Source organism: Panulirus ornatus, chromosome 54, assembly GCF_036320965.1.
Source record: "Panulirus ornatus isolate Po-2019 chromosome 54, ASM3632096v1, whole genome shotgun sequence".
NCBI lineage: Eukaryota > Metazoa > Arthropoda > Malacostraca > Decapoda > Palinuridae > Panulirus > Panulirus ornatus.
The window spans coordinates 7,635,427-7,642,872 of NC_092277.1; the positions used below are offsets into that span (position 1 = coordinate 7,635,427).

The 7,446-nt window shown below is 38.7% G+C and overlaps 1 pseudogene; it reads right to left on the reverse strand.

Moving 5' to 3' along the window:
• Positions 1–1,154: 1,154 nt before the first annotated feature.
• Positions 1,155–2,460, reverse strand: LOC139765348 (NADH-ubiquinone oxidoreductase chain 4-like; annotated as a pseudogene).
• Positions 2,461–7,446: the final 4,986 nt, after the last annotated feature.

Sequence of the window (7,446 nt, forward strand, 5' to 3'; positions counted from 1 at the left end):
CCAAGCTCACTTACTCTCACCACTCTCTTCATCCCAACATTCTCTTTTCTTTTCTGAAAACCTCTACTAATCTCCACCCTTGCCTCCACAAGATAATGATCAGACATCCCTCCAGCTGCACCTCTCAGCACACTTATATCCAAAAGTCTCTCTTTCGCGCACCTATCAATTAACACATAATCCAATAACACTCTCTGGCCATCTCTCCTACTTACATATGTATACTTATGTATCTCTCTCTTTTTATACCAGGTATTCCCAATCACCAGTCCTTTTTCAGCACATAAATCTACAAGCTCTTCACCATTTCCATTTACAACACTGAACACCCCATGTACACCAATTATTCCCTCAACTGCCACATTACTCACCTTTGTATTCACATCAACCATCACTATAACCTGGTCTCGTGCATCAAAACTAATAACACACTAACTCAGCTGCTCCCAAAACACTTGCCTCATGATCTTTATTCTCATGCCCAGGTGTATATGCACCAATAATCACCCATCTCTCTCCATCCACCTTCAGTTTTACCCATATCAATCTAGAGTTACTTTCTTACACTCTATCACATACTCCCACCACTCCTGTTTCAGTAGTGCTACTCCTTCCCTTGCTCTTATCCTCTCACTAACCCCTGACTTTACTCCCACGACATTCCCAAACCACTCTTCCCCTTTACCCTTGAGCTTTGCTTCGCTCAGAGCCAAAACATCCAGGTTCGTTTCCTCAAACATACTACCTATCTCTCCTTTTTTCTCATTTTGGTTACATCCACAGACATTTAGACACCCGAATCTGAGCCTTTGAGGAGGATGAGCACTCCCCACTGTGACTCCTTCTTCTATTTCCCCTTTTAGAAAATCAAATACAAGGAGGGGAGGGTTTCTAGCCCCCAAAGCTCCCATCCCCTTTAGTCGCCTTGTACGACACATAAGGAATGCATGGGGAGTATTCTTTATCCCCTATCCCCAGGGATAACTAAATACATAAAACAATAAAAATCTTTATCCTTCATATATCTCCCCTATGATATAGAATTATTGATGAAATAAAGAAAACAAAAGAAGAAAACATTACAGACGTTGAATCAAAGATGAGACTCATTACTAAAGGACATCCATTCAAAATACAAAATTTTCATTCAACTAAAAATGCAACACCAGGAAAAATAAAACAATGAAGTAACCAAAAAACACAAACCTCCTTAAATTTATCAGCATTTTAAAAATCATGATTTAAGATAAACAATTTACATTTTTGGATCCACAAACCCATTTTTTTTCTAAACTACTTAAATATGGTATAAAAGTTAACCTTCCAATTTTAACAATTAAAACGTTCAAAGGAAGCCAATGAAGTAATAAAATTAAAAATTCTCGAATCATACCTGGCCTGCAAGAAAATAAAAATCTATAAAACAAACTATGCAGCTTATCCTGTATATATGAATATTATATATCTAGCCCTTAAAAATAAAAGCATTCCTAACCCAATTATAGTTATTTTTCTTCAACCAATCAAACTAAATAAAATCTGAACTTCAGCAAAATTCAATGTAAGAGCCCTTATATTTCCAATTCTAAGAAGAAATCACCATAATCCTATATTCAGTATCAATCTCAACATGCCTTTCCCAATAAACATGCTACAAGTTCCAATTCGCACATATACTATGTTCACCAAACAAAACAAACCAGATGAGAATAGTCCCATGACCTACTGTAACCACAAGAGAACCAGTTATTCCCCACCATCTCGATGTTATTAGATCTCCTAAAGCCATCCCTACATGAGCTATAGAAGAATAAACAATTAAAGATTAAATATCTATCTCACACAAATACAATTCTTAAACTCACTCATAATCAAACAAAACTTTTATCAAGTGATGGAATAAGGTAAAACAAGAATAATTCCATAACCTCCAACTTTAATAAAACACCAGCAAGAATCATAGAACCCACCACTGGAGCTTCAACATGAGCTTTAGGCAACCAAATATGAAATAAATATATAGGAAGGTTTACTAAAACAGCAAACATTGAAGAAATGTACCATAACATCGACTCAAAATCTTATTCCATAATTCTATAAGATATCCCGATAGTTAAACATCCTCCAACATTATACAACATAAAATACAAATTAACAAAGGAGGTGAAACATATAAAGAACAAAACAACATGTATAGCTCAGCTTGAAGCCACTCAGGTTTTATATCCCCACTCCAGAATCAAAATCAAAGTGGGAATTAAACTCCTCTTAAATCTAATATAAAAAACAAATAATTCATAGCAGAAAAAGTCAATAACAAACAAATTGACCAAAAGAAATCCCTCTCTAAAAGATTCATTCTTTTTAACTTTTTGACTACAAAAAATTATCGGACACTACACAGATTGTCAATAAAATTAATGCAAATCTTAAATAATCCATACCCATCATATATCCAAAGAATCATAACTAAACTTCAAAAAAAAAAGAAAAAAAGGAATAGAAAATGTGAATGTGAATAAGAGCAAGGTTATTAGGTACAGTAGGGTTGATGGACAAGTCAATTGGTAGGTAAGTTTGAATGGAGAAAAATTGGAGGATGGGAAGTTTTTTAGATATCTAGGAGTGGACGTGGCAGTGGATGGAACCATGGAATCAGAAGTGAATCATAGGGTGGGGGAAGGGGCGAAAGTTCTGGGAGCGTTAAAGAATGTGTGGAAGACGAAAACATCTCGGAAAGCAAAAATGGCTATGTGTGAAGGAATAGTGGTTCCAACAACATTATATGGTTGCGAGGCATGGGGTATAAATAGAGTTGTGCGGAAGAAGGTGGATGTGCTGGAAATGAGATGTTTGAGGACAATATGTGGTGTGAGGTGGTTTGATCGAGTAAGTAATAATAGGGAAAGAGAAATGTGTGGTAATAAAAAGAGTGTGGTTGAGAGAGCAGAAGAGGGTGTTTTGAAATGGTTTGGTCACATGGAGAGAATGAGTGAGGAAAGATTGACCAAGAGGATATATGTGGCAGAGGTGGAGGGAACAAGGAGAAGTGGGAGACCAAATTGGAGGTGGAAAGATGGAGTGAAAAAGATTTTGAGTGATCTGGGCCTGAACATGCAGGAGGGTGAAAGGCATGCAAGGAACAGAGTGAACTGTAACGATGTGGTATACCAGGGTCGATGTGCTGTCAATGGATTGAACCAGGGTGTGTGAAGCATCTGGGGTAAACCATGGAAAGTTCTGCGGGTCTGGATGTGGAAAGGGAGCTGTGGTTTCGGTGCATTATACATGACAGCTAGAGACTGAGCGTGAACGAATGTGGTCTTTGTTGTCTCTTCCTAGAGCTACCCCGCACACATGCGGGGGGAGGGGGTTATTATTTCTTGTGTGGCAGGGTGGCGATGGGAATGAATAAAGGCAGACAGTACGAATTATGTACATGTGTATATATGTATATGTCTGTGTGTGTATATATATGTATACACTGAGATGTATAGGCATGTATATTTGCGTGTGAGGACGTGTATGTATATACATGTGTATGTGGGTGGGTTGGGCCATTCTTTCATCTGTTTCCTTGCACTACCTCACTAACACAGGAGACAGTGACAAAGCAAAATAAATAAATCAAATAAATGAAATAGAAAACTAAACTGCATATTGTATCCCAACAAATATTATTTATACAGTTCTAGCAATTAAAAGTTTTAACACTGTAAAGAATTAGATTATTAAAATTTTCTAGCAATCAAAAGTTTTGACACTGTAAAGAATTAAATTATTAAAATAATCTTTCCATGAGTGCAAACTACAGAAACCAAAACAGACAACCCTAACACCCCTTCACATGCTACCATTTCTACAAAGAACGACAAAAAAGGACTATCCACCATGACACAATAAGCCACATATTAAAACAAAAAACACCCCCAATATAACAAACTCTAAACTTAAAAGAGTATTCAAAAGATGCTTCGTTTTAAGCAAAACACTTACAATCCACAAAGCACTATAACACTAGGTACTAACCAATACAAAAAATTTAAGATTATCATCAGTATTGATAGTGTATCTGACAACTTTGGTTTTGCAAACCAAAAAGTAATATTAAAATGCTCAAAACATCAGGAAAAAGACTATGAATCTTATCTTTAATCCACAAATTAATTATACATATTTACTTATTAAACTTTGTCGCTACCTCCCGCATTAGCAAGAAAGCACAAGGAAACTGACGAAAGAATGACTCAAGCCACCCACATACATATGTGGATACATACACGTCCACACACACACATATACATACCTATACATTTCAAAGTATACATACATATATATACACAGGGGAAGAGTAGTTTGGGAATGCCTTGGGAGTAAAGTCAGGGGTTAGTGAGAGGACAAGAGCAAGGGAAAGAGTAGCACTACTCCTGAAACAGAAGTTGTGGGAGTATGTGATAGAGTGTAAGAAAGTAAACTCTAGACTGATATGGGTAAAAATGAAAGTGGATGGAGAGACATGGGTGATTATTGGTGCATATGCACCTGGGCATAAGAAAGATCATGAGAGACAAGAGTTTTATGAGCAGCTGAGTGACTGTTAGTAGTTTTGATGCTCGAGACCGGGTTATAGTGATGGCTGATTTGAATGCAAAAGTGAATAATATGGCAGTTGAGGGAATAATTGGTGTGCATGGGGTGTTCATTGTTGTAAATGGAAATGGTGAAGAGCTTGTAGATTTATGTGCTGAAAATGAACTGGTGACTGGAAATACCTTGTTTAAAAAGAGATATACATAAGTATACGTACGTACAAGAGATGGCCAGAGAGCGTTATTGGATTATGTGTTAATTGATAGGTACTGTGAAAGAGACCCTTTTGGATGTTAATGTGCTGAGAGGTGCAACTGGAGGGATGTCTGATCATTATCTTGTGGAGGCGAAAGTGAAGATTTGTAGAGGTTTTCAGAAAAGAAGAGAGAATGTTGGGGTGAAGAGAGTTGTGAGAGTAGGTGAGCTTGGGATGGAGACTTGTGTGAAGAAGTACCAGAAGAGACTGGGTACAGAATGGGAAAAGGTGAGAACAAAGGATGTAAGGGGAGTGGGGGAGGAATGGGATTTATTTAGGGAAGCAGTGATGGCTTGTGCAAAAGATGCTTGTGGCATAAGAAGCGTGGCAAGTGGGCAGATTAGAAAAGGTAGTGAGTGGTGGGATGAGGAGGTAAGATTATTAGTGAAAGAGAAGAGAGATGCATTTTGACGATTTTTGCAGTGAAATAATACATATGACTGGGAGATGTATAAAAGAAAGAGGCAGCAGGTAGAAAGGTGCAAGAGGCAAAAAATGGCAAATGAGAGTTGGGATGAGAGAGTATCATTAAATTTCAGGGAGAATAAAAAAATGTTTTGGAAGGAGGTAAATAAAGTGCGTACGACAAGGGAACAAATGGGAACATCAGTGAAGGAGGCAAATGGGGAGGTGATAACAAGTAGTGGTGATGTGAAAAGGAGATGGAGTGAGTATTTTGAGGGTTTGTTGAATGTGTTTCATGATAGAGTGGCAGATATAGGTGAGCAAAGTGAGAGGGTTAGGGAGAATGATTTGGTAAACAGAGAAGAGGTAGTAAAAGCTTTGGGGAAGATGAAAGCTGGCAAGGCAGCGGGGTTTGGATGGTATTGCAGCGGAATTAAATAAAAAAAAGGGGTGACCGTATTGTTGACTAGTTGGTAAGGTTATTTAATGTATGTTGACTGTTTGGTAAGGTTATTTAATGTATGTATGACTCATGGGCAGGTGCCTGAGGATGGGCAGAATGCTTGTAGAGTGCCACTGTACAAAGGCAAAGGGGATAAGAGTGAGTGCTTAAATTATAGAGGTATAAGTTTGTTGACTATTCCTGGGAAATTATATGGGAGGGTATTGATTGAGAGGGTGAAGGCAAGAGCAGAGCATCAGATTGGGGAAGAACAGTGTGGTTTCACAAGTGGTAGAGGATGTGTGGATCAGGTGTTTGCTTTGAAAAATATATGTGAGAAATACTTAGAAAAGCAAATGGATTTGTATGTAGCATGTATGGATCTGGAGAAGACATACGATAGAGTTGATAGAGATGCTCTGTGGAAGGTACTAGGAATATATGGTGCGGGAGGTAAGCTGTTAGAAGCAGTGAAAAGTTTTTATCGAGGATGTAAGGCATGTGTACGTGAAGGAAGAGAGGAAAGTGATCGGTTCTCAGTGAATGTTGGTTTGCAACAGGGGTGCATGATGTCTCCATGGTTGTTTAATTTGTTTATGGATGGGGTTGTTAGGGAGGTGGATGCGAGAGTTTTGGAAAGAGGGGCAAGTATGCAGTCTGTTGTGGATGAGAGACCGTGGGAAGTGGGTCAGTTGTTGTTCGCTGATGATATAGCGCTGGTGGCTGATTCGAATGAGAAACTGCAGAAGCTGGTGACTGAGTTTGGTAAAGTGTGTGAAAGAAGAAAGCTGAGAGTAAATGTAAATAAGAGCAAGTTTATTAGGTACAGTAGGGTTGAGGGACAAGTCAATTGGGAGGTAAGTTTGAATGGAGAAAAACTGTAGGAAGGGAAGTGTTTTAGATATCTGGAAGTGGATTTTGCAGTGGATGGAACCATGGAAGCGGAAGTGAATCATAGGGTTAGGGAGGGGGTGAAAGTTCTGGGAGTGTTGAAGAATGTGTGGAAGTTGAGAAGGTTATCTTGGAAAGCAAAAATGGGTACATTTGAAGGAATAGTGGTTCCAATAATGTCATATGGTTGTGAGGCATGGGCTATAGACAGACATGTGTGGAGGAGGGTGGATGTGCTGAAAATAAGATGTTTGAGGACAATATGTGGTGAGAGGTGGTTTGATCGAGTAAGTAATGAAAGGGTAAGAGAGATGTGTGGTAATAAAAAGAGTGTGGTTGAGAGAGCAGAAGAGGTTGTTTTGAAATGGTTTGGCCACATGGAAAAAAAGAGTAAGGAAACATTGACAAAGAGGATGTACAAGTCAGAGGTGGAGGGAACAAAGAGAAATGGGAGACCAAAATGGAGGTGGAAAGATGGAGTGATAAAGATTTTGAGGGATCAGGACCTGAATATGCAGGAGGATGAAAGGCGTACAAGGAATAGAGTGAATTTAAACGATGTGGTATACCGGGGTCAACGTGATGTCAGTGGATTGAACCAGGGCATGTGAAGTGTCTGGGGTAACCATGGAAAGTTTTGTGGGGCCTGGATGTGGAAAGGGAGCTGTGGCTTTGGTGCATTATACATGACAGCTAGAGACTGAGTATGAATGAATCTTATATGGTTGTGAGGCATAGGCTATAGATAGACATGTGCAGAGGAGGGTGGATGTGCTGAAAATAAGATGTTTGAGGACAATATGTGGTGTGAGGTGGTTTGATCGAGTAAGTAATGAAAGGGTAAGAGAGATGTGTGGTAATA